The sequence below is a fragment of the Sander lucioperca genome, chromosome 15 (assembly GCF_008315115.2).
Source record: "Sander lucioperca isolate FBNREF2018 chromosome 15, SLUC_FBN_1.2, whole genome shotgun sequence".
In the NCBI taxonomy this organism is placed as follows: Eukaryota; Metazoa; Chordata; class Actinopteri; order Perciformes; family Percidae; genus Sander; species Sander lucioperca.
Genome location: NC_050187.1, coordinates 12,553,804 through 12,571,737, shown reverse-complemented (window position 1 = coordinate 12,571,737; position 17,934 = coordinate 12,553,804).

Genomic DNA, 17,934 nt, shown 5'->3' with positions numbered 1-17,934 from the left:
ACCATCTAGTTGCTTACAAACTTTTTATCAAAACTTGGAAAAATTCTTAAATCTTTTAAACCGAACAGTGAGGTGCTTATTTATGGAGATACTAATGTTAATTGGTTAAATAAATCCAGTAGGAAACAACTCAAAGAATTAACATCAAAATATGACTTTCATCAATTTGTAAATGGACCGACTCGCTTGACAAAAACATCACAGACAGCAATAGATTTAGCTTTCTCAAATAAGCCGGAAAGAGTCTTAAAAACATATAATCTGGTGTGTGGTTTATCAGATCATAACATGATATTAATTTCCAGAAAACAAAACAAAAAAGGATCTTATTAAATTCGAGAATGAGTTAGCAAATACAAATTGGGATGAAGTCTCACAACATAGTCAAGTGAATGAGTGTTGTGATATATTTACTTCTACAATGAGTAACATTTTAAATAAGTTCTTAAAACAATGTAAAAGGCCACAAAGAAAGTTACAGCTTCCATGGGTAAGTGATGCAGTACGACAGCTAATTAAAAAAAGAGATTTTGCTCTAAAAACCTACCTTAAAACCAGATATGACACGGATCTGATGTTATTTAAAGGTTTACGAAATCAAGTAGTAAAAGAATTGCGCAACTTAAAAGCAAACTATTATATGAATATTCTAACTGAAGCTAAAGGAAATTGTAAAGCAATGTGGAAACAAATAAACAGTCTAATTAAACCTAACGCAAATACAAATAATTCATATGAAATAAAATGTGAAGGAAAGGACATATCAGACCCTGTTCAAGTTGCTAATGCTTTTAATCAATTTTTCATTAAATCTGTACAAGATCTTGCTTCTAATTTTTTAGATGGCGAGCCTAATAGTAGCAACTTAAACATATTGTCATCAGAGAATGAGAATTCCTTTAAAATTAGAGAAGTGATCAGGCAGTGGTATTGAAAGCTATTTCAGACCTGAATACCAATTTATCCAAAGATAACTATAACATAGACGCAACTTTCCTCAAAAAATATGCACAAGTTATCATTCAACCTTTGACTCACATTATAAATGTCTCTATTAAAACTGGAATATTTCCAGATGCTTGGAAAAAGTCACTGGTAAAACCCATCTTTAAGTCCGGGAGTACTACAGACGTTAGTAACTATCGACCAATAAGTCTAGTTCCGGTGATGTCAAAAATACTAGAAAAAATTGTTTCAGAACAACTAACTCAATATTTAGAAATACATCAGTATATACACCCTCAACAGTATGGTTTCAGACAGAACCATTCTACTGAAACCGCCATCTGCGCATTATTGGAAAATATTGTGCAGCCGCTTGATAAAGGAAACATCGTGGGTGCAGTATTCCTGGACTTAAAAAGGGCATTCGACACCGTAAATCATAGCCGTCTTATCTCAAAACTATCACCTTATAATACATCATACCAGGCATTATTATGGTTCGAGTCATACTTACAGGGTCGAGAACAATGTGTAGTTATTGATCATGCAAAATCTGCCCCATGTGAAATTAAGACCGGAATCCCGCAGGGAACCATACTGGGGCCTGTTCTCTTCAGCCTGTATGTAAATGAGCTGCCTGAAGTATGTCCTGAAGTTGGCATTCAGATGTATGCCGATGACACTGTGGTTTATGTGTCCGGCAAGAGCCCTGTTGTTATCGGCAGTACATTGACTAAAAGTCTTGAGAAAGTGTTTGATTGGCTAAACAAATCATGTTTAACACTTAATCTGAGGAAAACTAAATCTATGTGTTTTTCTATAACAAAAAAGCGGATAATAAATGATCTTAACATTAAAATGAATGGTGAACTTATCGATCAGGTAGAAGAAGAAAAATATTTAGGAGTGATTTTAGATTCTCAGCTAAATTTTAAAAGTCATATTAAAAACATCTCAAGAAAAATGAAGGTCAGTATGAACTGTTTCAGGTTGATCAGGAGCAGTTTAACTTTTGAATGTGCTCATGTCTTTCTGAATACTATGATCCTGTCCCACCTGTCGTACTGCACCACTGTTTGGTCCCAGGCTAGCCAAACTACCCTAAAGCCTATTGAGAGGCTTTATAACCGTGCCCTAAAAATTTTAGATAAAAAGCCCATTCGATTCCATCATTGTTACATTTTAAATAAATATAAAATCTTAAACTTTGTTAATTTTGTTAATCTTAAATACATAAAGTTGTTTTTCAAATGTTTGACTGGACTTGCACCTGAGCCACTTTGTAAATTTGTGAACAGGCTGGAATCCTCCAGATCCACAAAAGTTGCTGCATGTGGAGACTGTAAAGTTCCATTTCGTAAAACATCTTTTGCCCAAAATGTTTTTTCTGTGAAAGGAGCCAATCTGTGGAACTGGCTTCCTACAAATATAAAGACTCTTACTAAAATGTCCACCTTTAAAAAAAACTATCAAAAGCATGGTTCATACAGCAGCAGCAGTGTGATCATGCCATATGAAATGTATAGCTGTATGTATGTGAGGTGTTCATCTGTGTGAGTTCGAGTGAATGTGTTTATTTACTACATTTATTTTTATTGCTGCTAACTGGTTTCTGGACATTTTTATTGTATTCACTGTAAAAAATTTGACTCCTTTATTATTTTAACTGTTAAAAGCCCTTCTAGGGACAGGTGTTGCGAATTAGCCACGGCTATAAACACTGTGATACAGGCATCGGATTGTTCTTTATGTAATAATCTATGTTTTTTGTATCTGTCCCTATTCAAATAAACAACAAATAAATAAATAAATTGAAATAAAACCCTGTTAGTTTGCTGTATCTGCGGTGTTGTAGTGACTGGTGTGATGATGTCACTCCTCTCGTCCAGGTGGAGGCGGTGGAGGACAAACAAACACAACTGGTTTCTGAAGGTTTCCATGGGAACAAGGAAATAAAGAAGCAGTGAAGAAGCTGCTGTAACATACTGTAAGGTTGTTGTTGAGCGTGTGTGTTATCCCAGCTGTGTGTTGAACAGTAGAAAGAGTGTAAAAAGACTGGGTCCCGCTGTATTACTCAGGCTGCACTACAGCGTCTATTCACAGGCGCGATCCCACTACTGAGCGGCACGGGGGCTTTGGCCTGCTCCGTCTCCGGCCTGGGCCGGTGCACCCCTCCTTAGACGACCTGGTGGTCCCGGGCTCCCCCAGGAGCACCATATCGATACCGAACTTAGTGCGGACACCCGATCGGCATAGTCCGCAGCAGCTCAGAACTCCTGAGCTCAAACGATCCGCCAGCCTCAGCCTCCCGGTAACTTGGATTACAGGCGCGCGCCACCGCACCCGGCGAGAAGTCTCCTTATTCATAGAGGTTTTGGGATTTACAAATGTGACGTCATCATAGTGCTCGCTCCACTGGCATCTAGTGACGAAAATAAAACGTGCAGCTGCAGAGTTGAAGGCTGATCAGCATCAATAACAAGACAATATGTGGAACATATCTCACTGGGGATGTAACAATGGTGACATAGGAGATCACTGCATGCTTCTTTATTTTCTTGTAAACCTTCAGAAACCAGTTCTGTTTATATGTCCTACTCCGCCTACATCTGGAGGAAAGGAGCAACCAACAATTCATTCACAGCAATTCATTCTCCGTTTTTTGGACTCAAATTTCTATTTACCATTTACCTACCTAAATTACATTTAACCAGCTACAACATACAATTGTGAGTATACAGTTCAGCTTTAAAAAATGGTCTTAACTCCAACAGTGGTTCTCATTTAGATCCTTTTCAGCCACATTTACGAAAAAGTAGCATCTGTTTTTGTGTTTAACTTTTTGGATTCCTAAATCATTTTCTTGCCATTTTACCACAAAGTCTGTGGTCAACTTAAGCTACACTAATAACGAGACTGACGTTGCATAGTTATATTTTTTACAGAAAACAAAAATGATACTCGCACATTATCTTGATTTACGGGACAGTTTTTTGTAGTGTTTTTTTGTAGTGTTTCCAATGACATCTCTCTCTCCCTGTGCGTGCGTGGATGTCTATCTCATGTCAACATCAGGATTAACAATTTCATTAAATAACTTATCAAACTTGTAAAACATGTGTACTGATTGTTGCTTTGAAATGTTACTGTGATATTTCCTAATTCGTAAAAAGTCATTTTTGAGAAGAAGAGAAAAGGTATGCTCTGGTTCCATCCCCGGTCAGGGCAGGGCTTTTCTGTGTCAAGTTTGTATGTTCTCCCCATGTCTGCGTGGGTTTAGTGAATAATAGTGAATAATAGTGAATAACAATAGAGAATAATCCAGTCATGCTGATTGGCCTTACCTATTGTGTGTCATCTGTGCCTCATTAAGATAGTGAAGATTAATCATGTAGCATATGTGCAATATATATATCATCCATTATGTTTATATATTATTTTACAGTATATGGTTGACATACACTCACAAACTCACAAATAATCAGTTCTAATTAGTTGGCTAACATTTTATAATGACTTGTCAGAAAATTCAGAAAGAAGAAATATAAGATCATTTGATACACACCAGGCTATGTGTTTAACAACAATTTTATGAATGATCAAATGAATAAATCCGATATATTTTTAAATAGGCTAAGTGACTATATTCTATAGTTTGTATGTAAAACCTTTATCTCAAAGTACCATGTAGCCTATAGCCAAGCTGTCAAATAGATAGTGAAGGAAAAGGTACAGGTACAGGTGAGATAAACGGATAACAGTATAAAAATCGTAATACAAATTAATTTAAAATTGTACCTAAGTACAGTAGTTGAGCAAATGTAGGCTATTACTGTAGTTGCTTTCCCCCAATGCACACAGGACAATCATGACAACAAGCAGAAACACAGCAGAGACAGTGCTGCACTGTGATGCTGTGTGTCTGTTAGACATGGAGACATGATCACAATATTATTTAGTTTATTTAGTTGCTTTGTCCGTTGAATGAGACAACAGAAATGAGAAAGGTAAATGGAAAGGTGAGTCTAAGAAAAGCAGAGAATGAATGGGTGTGATGATGTCATTACTCCTCTCGTCCAGGTGGAGGCGGTGGAGGACAAACAAACACAACTGGTTTCTGAAGGTTTCCATGGGAACAAGGAAATAAAGAAGCTGCTGTAACATACTGTAACGTTGTTGTTGAGCGTGTGTGTTATCCCAGCTGTGTGTTGAACAGTAGAAAGAGTGTAAAAAGACTGGGTCCCACTGTATTACCCAGGCTGCTCTACAGCGTCTATTCACAGGCGTGATCCCACTACTGAGCGGCACGGGGGCTTTGGCCTGCTCCGTCTCCGGCCTGGGCCGGTGCACCCCTCCTTAGACGACCTGGTGGTCCCGGGCTCCCCCAGGAGCACCATATCGATGCCGAACTTAGTGCGGACACCCGATCGGCATAGTCCGCTGCAGCTCAGAACTCCTGAGCTCAAACGATCCACCAGCCTCAGCCTCCCGGTAACTTGGATTACAGGCGCGCGCCACCGCACCCGGCAAGAACGGTCCTCATTCATAGAGGTTTTGGGATTTACAAATGTGACGTCATCAGGGAGCACGCTCCAGCGGCATCTAGTGACGAAAATAAAACGTGCAGCTGCAGAGTTGAAGGCTGATCAGCATCTGTAAAACTCCCTCACTGATAAAAGTTAAAGTTAGGCCTACATCAGTAATGCTTGTAAACACAGGAGGAACTTCATACGTTGTACTCTGATAGGCTACTTGTGGACAATGACTAGTTCATCTCACAAAACATTAATCTGCAATCTATTCGCAATAGACAACTATAGTCCTATCTCTTATTTCTACATTTCTCTTCAGGGAAATAACTGTTTACAAAACACTGATCATTTCTAATGTTATAGGACTACAAGTGAGGCCTGTTCTGACAGTCAATAACAAGACAATATGTGAAACATATCTCACTGGGGATGTAACAATGGTGACATAGGAGATCATTGCATGCTTCTTTATTTTCTTGTAAACCTTCAGAAACCAGTTCTGTTTATATGTCCTACTCCGCCTACATCTGGAGGAAAGGAGCAACCAACAATTCATTCACAGCAATTCATTCTCTGTTTTTTGAACTCACATTTCTATTTACCATTTACCTACCTAAATTACATTTAACCATCTACAACATACAATTGTGAGTATACAGTGTATAATTCAATGACATCTCTCTCTCCCTGTGCGTGCGTGGATCTCTGTCTCATGTCAACATCAGGATTAACAATTTCATTAAATAACTTATCAAACTTGTAAAACATGTGTACTAGGGCTGGGCAATATATCTATATTATAAAACATGTGTACTGATTTTTGCTTTGAAATGTTACTGTGATATTTCCTAATTCGTAAAAAGTCATTTTTGAGAAGAAGAGAAAAGGTATGCTCTGGTTCCATCCCCGGTCAGGGCAGGGCCTTTCTGTGTCAAGTTTGTATGTTCTCCCCATGTCTGCGTGGGTTTAGTGAATAATAGTGAATAATAGTGAATAACAATAGAGAATAATCCAGTCATGCTGATTGGCCTTACCTATTGTGTGTCATATGTGCCTCATTAAGATAGTGAAGATTAATCATGTAGCATATGTGCAATATATATGACATCCATTATGTTTATATATTATTTTACAGTATATGGTTGACATACACTCACAAACTATCAGCAAATAATCAGTTCTAATTAGTTGGCTAACATTTTATAATGACTTGTCAGACAATTCAGAAAGAAGAAATTTAAGATCATTTGATACACACCAGGCTATGTGTTTAACAACAATTTTATGAATGATCAAATGAATGAATCCGATATATTTTTAAATAACTGACTATATTCTATAGTTTGTATGTAAAACCTTTATCTCAAAGTACCATGTAGCCTATAGCCAAGCTGTCAAATAGATAGTGAAGGAAAAGGTACAGGTACAGGTGAGATATAACGGATAACAGTATAAAAATCGTAATACAAATTAATTTAAAATTGTACCTAAGTACAGTAGTTGAGCAAATGTAGGCTATTACTGTAGTTGCTTTCCCCCAATGCACACAGGACAATCATGACAACAAGCAGAAACACAGCAGAGACAGTGCTGCACTGTGATGCTGTGTGTCTGTTAGACATGGAGACATGATCACAATATTATTTAGTTTATTTAGTTGCTTTGTCCGTTGAATGAGACAACAGAAATGAGAAAGGTAAATGGAAAGGTGAGTCTAAGAAAAGCGGAGAATGAATGGGTGTGATGATGTCATTACTCCTCTCGTCCAGGTGGAGGCGGTGGAGGACAAACAAACACAACTGGTTTCTGAAGGTTTCCATGGGAACAAGGAAATAAAGAAGCAGCTGTAACATACTGTAAGGTTGTTGTTGAGCGTGTGTGTTATGTTGATGTTATGTGTTGAACAGTAGAAAGAGTGTAAAAAGACTGGGTCCCGCTGTATTACTCAGGCTGCTCTACAGCGTCTATTCACAGGCGTGATCCCACTACTGAGCGGCACGGGGGCTTTGGCCTGCTCCGTCTCCGGCCTGGGCCGGTGCACCCCTCCTTAGACGACCTGGTGGTCCCGGGCTCCCCCAGGAGCACCATATCGACACCGAACTTAGTGCGGACACCCGATCGGCATAGTCCGCTGCAGCTCAGAACTCCTGAGCTCAAACGATCCACCAGCCTCAGCCTCCCGGTAACTTGGATTACAGGCGCGCGCCACCGCACCCGGCGAGAAATCTCCTCATTCATAGAGGTTTTGGGATTTACAAATGTGACGTCATCAGGGAGCACGCTCCAGCGGCATCTAGTGACGAAAATAAAACGTGCAGCTGCAGAGTTGAAGGCTGATCAGCATCTGTAAAACTCCCTCACTGATAAAAGTTAAAGTTAGGCCTACATCAGTAATGCTTGTAAACACAGGAGGAACTTCATACGTTGTACTCTGATAGGTCATCTTTGTGAGGCGTTTCTATGAAGCGCGCAAAACATTGGATCAAAGAAATGTAACTGCGAATATGAATGATGAAATGGGCCATAGTAATTCAAGTTATACATGATAAAAATGTCTTTATTATTTTAAATGTTTACACGCCATATAAATGCTACCAAAATGAAAATGAATATCTTAATAGGCTAGCCTTTATCAGCTCATTCATTAAAGAGAGTAAAAGTAGGCCTATGTGCATTTTTGTGATGGGTGATATGAATGCTGATATGTCAGATGTTAACTCTCTATTTGCCAAACACCTTAATCAATTCTGTCTAGACAGTAAGTTAGTTCTCTCAAGTAAAATGCTGTTACCAGTAGACAGTTATACATATATCAGTGAAGCATGGCATACAACATCTTGGCTAGACCACTGTATATGTACAGCTGATGCTCATGATTGCTTGGAAGTTGAGATTCTGTATGGTCTAGCCACAGCAGATCACATACCTGTCTCCATGATAATAAATCTTGACAGTCTACCTGAGCTGACTAGCTATGCTAATGATGATAATAATGAGCAAAATAGAAGAGTGGACTGGGCAAAACTCACAGAATATGATCGATGGAAGTACAACGCACTCAGTGATGATAGTCTTAGTAATATTGATATATCACTTGAAGCTATTTTGTGTCGCAACTTAAATTGTAAGAGTCACAAACATCATAGTGATATAGTTAGTCAGTAAATTATTCATCCAAGAGAAAAGAAAGCATAAGATCAGACCAGGATGGAACGAATATGTGTCTGAACTTCATGTGGAGGCTAAGGAAGCTTTTTGGAGCTGGGTATCATCTGGAAAAGGGAGGTATGGCCCAGAGTTTGAACATAACAAAAAGGCAAATGCCAGGATTAAATTAATTAATTAAATATGCTGTACGCTTTATCAAAAGTAAAGAGCAGATGATAAGGGCAAATTCTATGGCCAGAAAGTTTCAGCAGAATGATTTATATGAATTCTGGAAGGAAGTGAAGGTTATCAATAACAGCAAGATGCCTTTGCCATCCAGCATTGATGGGATCTCTGGGGATGAAAATATTGCTGAGATGTGGAGGAAACATTTTAGAGAGATTTTTAACTGTTGAGAGTGCTGAATATCATGTTGGTGATGTCATTAATAATGACGGTGTGGTCATTAGACCTGATGATGTGTGTCATGCTATTGAGAAATTGGCAGTGAACAAAGCGTGTGGTCTTGACCAAATAACAGCTGAACACCTGAAGTATGCAAGCCATAGAATCTCAGTGTTACTTGCTATATGTTTCTCTGGATTATTAGCGCATGGCACGTTACCTGACCCTATGTTACCTGTACTATTAGTGCCAGTTATTAAGGACAAAACCTGTAAGGTATCAAGCATAGAAAACTGAGAGTATACTCTCTAAAGTGTTAGAACAAATTCTATTTGACAGACTACAAGAATATATAATAACCAATGACAATCAATTTGGTTTTAAAAAGAAACATGGCACAGATTTGTGGATATATGCACTGAAAGAACTTGTTACCAAGTATAAAAGCCATGGTTCAACAATGTTTTTATGTTTCCTTGATGCATTCAAAGCTTTTGACCGTGTTAATCACTGTAAACTGTTTATAAAATTACAAGAGTGAGGGGTCTCCCCATACCTAATACGTATCATGCATTATTGGTACTCCCATCAAACTATGCAAGCTAGATGGGGGAAGACAACATCGGATCCTTTCCCAGTTACCAATGGGGTTAGACAAGGTGGAATATTGTCACCTGTTCTTTTAAATTTGTATATGGATGATCTTTCTAGGACATTAGAAGTGTGTAAGACTGGCTGTATAGTGGGGGATAGGCATATTAATCATCTGATGTATGCAGATGATTTAATTGTTATGTCTCCTTATAGTGCTGGCCTACAGCAACTGCTTAGAGTCTGCTCAAACTATGGATCACAGTATGACATCAAATTCAATGCAATAAAAGAGTGTTGTAATGATTGCCAGAACTAAGGAGGACAGGAAGCTATGCCTTCCCTCTTTTTACTTGACAGGGCAGGAGCCAAACATAGTTACTAAAGCAAAATACCTGGGCCACATTATCAGGAATGATTTTTGTGACGATGATGACATACAGCGCCAGTGCTGTAAATTATATGGACAAGCAAATATGCTGGCACTCAAATATCATATGTGCACTGAAGAAGTTAAAACATCTCTTTTCAGAGCATACTGTACTCCACTTTATACAGCTCACCTATGGTGCAGCTACAGTAAAGCAAAGATAAATAAGCTAAAGGTGGCATACAATGATGCACTTAGAATTTTGTTGAAGTGTCCAAAATGGACCAGTGTTAGCCATTTGTTTGTGACGAGTAATGTTCCCACCTTCCATGCTGTGCTGAGGAATTTTATGTACAGATTCATGTGTCGATTAACAGAGTCAAAGTCTTAACCAACCCTGAACTTAGTGATACCAGATATACCTCCAAACTCTGGAAACACTGGAACACGCATCTGTACCTGTTTTAATTATTGTGCATAGCTATTTGTATGTATGTATGTATGTATATTTGTTTTGTATGTTCCCTTTATATAATATGTGGTAGTCAGTCTGTATGTATTTATGTTTGTGTGTTTGTGTGTACCCCTCTTGTAATATGTTATGTGTACTTTTCTATCTGGACCTTGAGTCTATAAAAATACAGTTATATATAGGCTACTATAAAACATGAAATAAAACGTGCAGCTGCAGAGTTAAAGGCTGATCAGCATCTGTAAAACTCCCTCACTGATAAAACCTTTCAATAAAGATCAATAGACCTACTTTATCTTTAAAAAGCATACAGGCTATATGAGTCTTCTTTTCTGTTGTCTTGCATTCATGTTCTTTATCATGTCAGCAGGTTGCATGAATCAGTAACTTATATTCAAAATCTGTGATTGAAATGTAAATGTAAATCAAAGAGCAACTGTACAAGCAGCATTTCAAACTCAGGAGTTGAATCTCCTATTACTGCCAAAGTAAATAACAGCTCTTTATTACAGGGAGCAGACGATGCTGCAGACAACAACTCAATCATCAACAAACTCAAAACATAAAAACTGAGCAGCTGAAAAGTGGATCACAGTGTGCACATATTTTCTTTATTTGATTAATAAAAGAGAGAAGACTTCTGGTTTGGGACTACTTTTCCCTCCAACATTTCTCTGACAGAGGAGCAGCGTCACATTTAAATGTAGGTGTGATGAGGTTTAAAAGCCTTTGACCCTTTTCTGGATTCTGAACTTGTCAGACTGGTAATATGTTGATAATATGTGAGCCTTTGGTTCATTCAGTGAAGCCTGGTTCCCCCACACAGCTGCTTCCACTTGTTGCCTAATGAGGCCTCTGGTCAGGACTGTGTGGATGTGTACAGAGCGAGCTCTATTAACACCGCCTGACTCTCCTGTTGATACGTCTGTTAAGGCCATACAGTTCACATCTTTAGGATTATTTAACCCTCCTATAATGTGTAGGAAAAAATGACATCCAATATGTTACGTGGTCAAATAGACCCCACTGTTATACACTCACAAACAGGCAAATAATCAGTTTTAATTAGTAGCCTGACCTTTTATTATGGCTTGTCAGAGAATTCAGAAAGAAGAAATATGAGATCATTGGACATTTTAGGCTACACTATTTTAACGACTGTTTGATAAATGACCAAATGAATGAATCATGCTTTTTTATAATTGATTGTAGGCTATTCTATCTTTCTATTTTTTGGGGCATTTTAGGCCTTTATTTGTGACAGGACAGCTTAGACATGAAAGGGGAAAGAAATGGGGAATAACATGCATTAAAGGGCTGCTGGTTGGAACCGAACCTGCAGCCGCTGCTTCGAGGACTGAGCCTCCGTACATGGGTGCGCGCTCTACCAGGTGAGCTACCAAGACGCCCTTGCGATTTGTATCTTAAACTTTTATCTTCAAAGTAACGTGTAGCCCTTAGCTGTGGAATAGATAAGAGTATATTTGCCCCGACATGTAGTGGATTAGAGTATCAGTTTAAAAATAGAAATACTCGAGTAGAGTAAAAATACCTCAAACGTACAGCCTACTTCAGTACAGTTGTTGAGCAAATGTAGCCTGCTGTCCCCCACTGCACACAGGACAATCATGACAACAATCAGAAGCACAGAGACAGTGCTGCACTGTGATGCTGTGTGTCTGTTAGAGATGGAGACATGATCACAATATTTCTTTGTTTATTTAGTTGATTGTTTAATGAATGAGACAACAGAAATGACAAATGTGAATGGAAACCTGAGTCAAAAAGCCGGAGAATGAATAGGTGTGATGATGTCATTACTCCTCTCGTCCAGGTGGAGGACAAACAAACACAACTGGTTTCTGAAGGTTTCCATGGGAACAAGGAAATAAAGAAGCCATGAAGAAGCTGCTGTAACATACTGTAACGTTGTTGTTGAGCGTGTGTGTTATCCCAGCTGTGTGTTGAACAGTAGAAAGAGTGTAAAAAGACTGGGTCCCGCTGTATTACTCAGGCTGATCTACAGCGTCTATTCACAGGCGCGATCCCACTACTGAGCGGTACGGGGACTTTGGCCTGCTCCGTCTCCGGCCTGGGCCGGTGCACCCCTCCTTAGACGACCTGGTGGTCCCGGGCTTCCCCAGAAGCACCATATCGATACCGAACTTAGTGCGGACACCCGATCGGCATAGTCCGCTGCAGCTCAGAACTCCTGAGCTCAAACGATCCGCCAGCCTCAGCCTCCCGGTAACTTGGATTACAGGCGCGCGCCACCGCACCCGGCGAGAAGTCTCCTCATTCATAGAGGTTTTGGGATTTACAAACGTGACGTCATCATAGAGCACGCTCCAGCGGCATCTAGTGACGAAAATAAAACGTGCAGCTGCAGAGTTAAAGGCTGATCAGCATCTGTAAAACTCCCTCACTGATAAAACCTTTCAATAAAGATCAATAGACCTACTTTATCTTTAAAAAGCGTACAGGCTATATGAGTCTTCTTTTCTGTTGTCTTGCATTCATGTTCTTTATCATGTCAGCAGGTTGCATGAATCAGTAACTTATATTCAAAATCTGTGATTGAAATGTAAATGTAAATCAAAGAGCAACTGTACAAGCAGCATTTCAAACTCAGGAGTTGAATCTCCTATTACTGCCAAAGTAAATAACAGCTCTTTATTACAGGGAGCAGACGATGCTGCAGACAACAACTCAATCTGAGTCATATATCACAATACAACATAAAAACTAAGCAGCTGAAAAGTGGATCACAGTGTGGACATATTTTCTTTATTTGATTAATAAAAGAGAGAAGACTTCTGGTTTGGGACTACTTTTCCCTCCAATATTTCTCTGACAGAGGAGCAGCATCACATTTAAATGTAGGTGTGATGAGGTTTAAAAGCCTTTGACCCTTTTCTGGATTCTGAACTTGTCAGACTGGTAATATGTTGATAATATGTGAGCCTTTGGTTCATTCAGTGAAGCCTGGTTCCCCCACACAGCTGCTTCCACTTGTTGCCTAATGAGGCCTCTGGTCAGGACTGTGTGGATGTGTACAGAGCGAGCTCTATTAACACCGCCTGACTCTCCTGTTGATACGTCTGTTAAGGCCATACAGTTCACATCTTTAGGATTATTTAACCCTCCTATAATGTGTAGGAAAAAATGACATCCAATATGTTACGTGGTCAAATAGACCCCACTGTTATACACTCACAAACAGGCAAATAATCAGTTTTAATTAGTAGCCTGACCTTTTATTATGGCTTGTCAGAGAATTCAGAAAGAAGAAATATAAGATCATTGGACATTTTAGGCTACACTATTTTTAACAACTATTTCATAAATTAACAAATGAATGAATCATGCTTTTTGATAATTGATTGTATTCTATAATTGGTATCTTTCTATTTTGTAAAGATTATTTTTGGGGCATTTTAGGCCTTTATTTGTGACAGGACAGCTTAGACATGAAAGGGGAGAATGATGGGGAATGACATGCAGCAAAGGGATGCTGGTCGGAACCGAACATGCGGCCGCTGCGCCGAGGACTGAGCCTCCCATGGGTGCGCGCTCTACCAGGTGAGCTACCCAGGAACCCCTATAGTTTGTATCTTAAACTTTTATCTTCAAAGTAGCGTGTAGCCCTTAGCTGTCAAATAGATATAGTGAAGTAAAGAGTAGCCTATGATATTTGCCCCTGACATGTAGTGGATTAGAGTATCAGTTTCAAAATAGAAATACTCGAGTAGAGTAAAAATACCTCCAACGTAGCCTACTGCCTACTTCAGTACAGTTGTTGAGCAAATGTAGCCTGCTGTCCCCCAATGCACACAGGACAATCATGACAACAATCAGAAACACAGCAGAGACAGTGCTGCACTGTGATGCTGTGTGTCTGTTAGACATGGAGACATGATCACAATATTATTTAGTTTATTTAGTTGTTTTGTCCGTTGAATGAGACAACAGAAATGAGAAAGGTAAATGGAAAGGTGAGTCTAAGAAAAGCAGAGAATGAATGGGTGTGATGATGTCATTACTCCTCTCGTCCAGGTGGAGGCGGTGGAGGACAAACAAACACAACTGGTTTCTGAAGGTTTCCATGGGAACAAGGAAATAAAGAAGCAGTGAAGAAGCTGCTGTAACATACTGTAAGGTTGTTGTTGAGCGTGTGTGTTGTCCCAGCTGTGTGTTGAACAGTAGAAAGAGTGTAAAAAGACAGGGTCCCGCTGTATTACTCAGGCTGCTCTACAGCGTCTATTCACAGGCGCGATTCCACTACTGAGCGGCACGGGGGCTTTGGCCTGCTCCGTCTCCGGCCTGGGCCGGTGCACCCCTCCTTAGACGACCTGGTGGTCCCGGGCTTCCCCAGGAGCACCATATCGATACCGAACTTAGTGCGGACACCCGATCGGCATAGTCCGCTGCAGCTCAGAACTCCTGAGCTCAAACGATCCGCCAACCTCAGCCTCCCGGTAACTTGGATTACAGGCGCGCGCCACCGCACCCGGCGAGAACTGTCCTCATTCATAGAGGTTTTGGGATTTACAAACGTGACGTCATCATATAGCACGCTCCAGCGGCATCTAGTGACGAAAATAAAACGTGCAGCTGCAGAGTTGAAGGCTGATCAGCATCTGTAAAACTCCCTCACTGATAAAAGTTAAAGTTAGGCCTACATCAGTAATGCTTGTAAACACAGGAGGAACTTCATACGTTGTACTCTGATCATCTCACAAAACATTAATCTGCAATCTATTCCCAATAGACAACTATAGTCCTATCTCTTATTTCTACATTTCTCTTCAGGGAAATAACTGTTTACAAAACACTGATCATTTCTAATGTTATAGGGCTACAAGTGAGGCCTGTTCTGACAGTCAATAACAAGACAATATGTGAAACATATCTCACTGGGGATGTAACAATGGTGACATAGGAGATCATTGCATGCTTCTTTATTTTCTTGTAAACCTTCAGAAACCAGTTCTGTTTATATGTCCTACTCCGCCTACATCTGGAGGAAAGGAGCAACCAACAATTCATTCACAGCAATTCATTCTCCGTTTTTTGAACTCACATTTCTATTTACCATTTACCTACCTAAATTACATTTAACCAGCTACAACATACAATTGTGAGTATACAGTGTATAATTCAATGACATCTCTCTCTCTCCCTGTGCGTGCGTGGATCTCTGTCTCATGTCAACATCAGGATTAACAATTTCATTAAATAACTTATCAAACTTGTAAAACATGTGTACTAGGGCTGGGCAATATATCTATATTATAAAACATGTGTACTGATTTTTGCTTTGAAATGTTACTGTGATATTTCCTAATTCGTAAAAAGTCATTTTTGAGAAGAAGAGAAAAGGTATGCTCTGGTTCCATCCCCGGTCAGGGCAGGGCCTTTCTGTGTCAAGTTTGTATGTTCTCCCCATGTCTGCGTGGGTTTAGTGAATAATAGTGAATAACAATAGAGAATAATCCAGTCATGCTGATTGGCCTTACCTATTGTGTGTCATATGTGCCTCATTAAGATAGTGAAGATTAATCATGTAGCATATGTGCAATATATATGACATCCATATGTTTATATATTATTTTACAGTATATGGTTGACATACACTCACAAACTATCAGCAAATAATCAGTTCTAATTAGTTGGCTAACATTTTATAATGACTTGTCAGAAAATTCAGAAAGAAGAAATATAAGATAATTTGATACACACCAGGCTATGTGTTTAACAACAATTTGATGAATGATCAAATGAATGAATCCGATATATTTTTAAATAACTGACTATATTCTATAGTTTGTATGTAAAACCTTTATCTCAAAGTACCATGTAGCCTATAGCCAATCTGTCAAATAGATAGTGAAGGAAAAGGTACCCATTTGCCCCTGAGATATAACGGATTAGAGTATAAAAATCTTAATACAAATAAAATTATAATAGTACCTAAGTACAGTAGTTGAGCAAATGTAGGCTATTACTGTAGTTGCTTTCCCCCAATGCACACAGGACAATCATGACAACAAGCAGAAACACAGCAGAGACAGTGCTGCACTGTGATGCTGTGTGTCTGTTAGACATGGAGACATGATCACAATATTATTTAGTTTATTTAGTTGATTGTTTGTTGAATGAGACAACAGAAATGAGAAAGGTAAATGGAAACGTGAGTCAAAAAGCCGGAGAATGAATGTGTGTGATGATGTCATTACTCCTCTCGTCCAGGTGGAGGACAAACAAACACAACTGGTTTCTGAAGGTTTCCATGGGAACAAGGAAATAAAGAAGCAGTGAAGAAGCTGCTGTAACACACTGTAACATTGTTGTTAAGCGTGTGTGTTATCCCAGCTGTGTGTTGAACAGTAGAAAGAGTGTAAAAAGACTGGGTCCCGCTGTATTACTCAGGTGCAGCACATTTTTAAATGGGTATATGGAAACCCTGGAGCTTTCTTAGTAGGTATACGGTGTATACCTGCGTATCACATAGACAGTTAAAATATTATTCATTGAACACTGAAACCTTTTGTAAAAAATAAAAATAAAATGAATACACATTTTTAAATCATGACAAATGAATAAATTCAATAATTCTGAAAACTTTTCACAGTCCCCTCCAACAGGTACAACTAAATCAACAGAGAGGGGAGACACATATCAATCAATGGCAAGAAATGGTGTTGAAGCCATTAAATATTACACAAGCAAAATAATGTACACGAGATGCTTCAGTTTTATGTTCCCAACATTATACACTTGACAGCAACACAAAAATACAAATTACAGAATGAATCCAGTATAATTTCTCCGTTGTGTGTTTGTGAACATAATTACCAAATGAGCAAAACTAAATTCATTATTCACATAATCTCATATGCTGATCTTTGTTTGGCAAAGTGTTTGACACTTGCAGCAGACACATTTAGAGCTCACAATTTTAATGAAGAAGTTTAGTAAGTTACAGCCAGACCATATTCACAAACATTAACACCACCATTAACAGGGTCCCCACTGAATAAGGACATCAACAAGACACAAAACACAAACATTAAAACAAAATTAAACTGTTAATGTATTTATATTTCATAATTTCGAAACTTCTGCAGCAGAGTGGATGGGGTGACAGCAGCCCAACGGAAACGTCGATGGCAGTAATCCCCTAAGCAATGATGAGAACAGTCAGTCATTACTGTGACAACATTACATACTCCTGGGTAATCCATAGTAAATAATGAATGGGACAGAAACTGTTTAGACCTGCTGATGTAATACAGTAATGCAATGTTGAATGATCATATTAGTACAGTTTAGAATGTAACACACATTATATGATAATTGGGGTTTTTTTATGAAGAAGAGATGGATCATTTAACCAATGTTGGAAGAACAATAACAATATACTAGTGAAAAGAAAATGATCCTGCTTGTCACTAATGTTACAACTGACT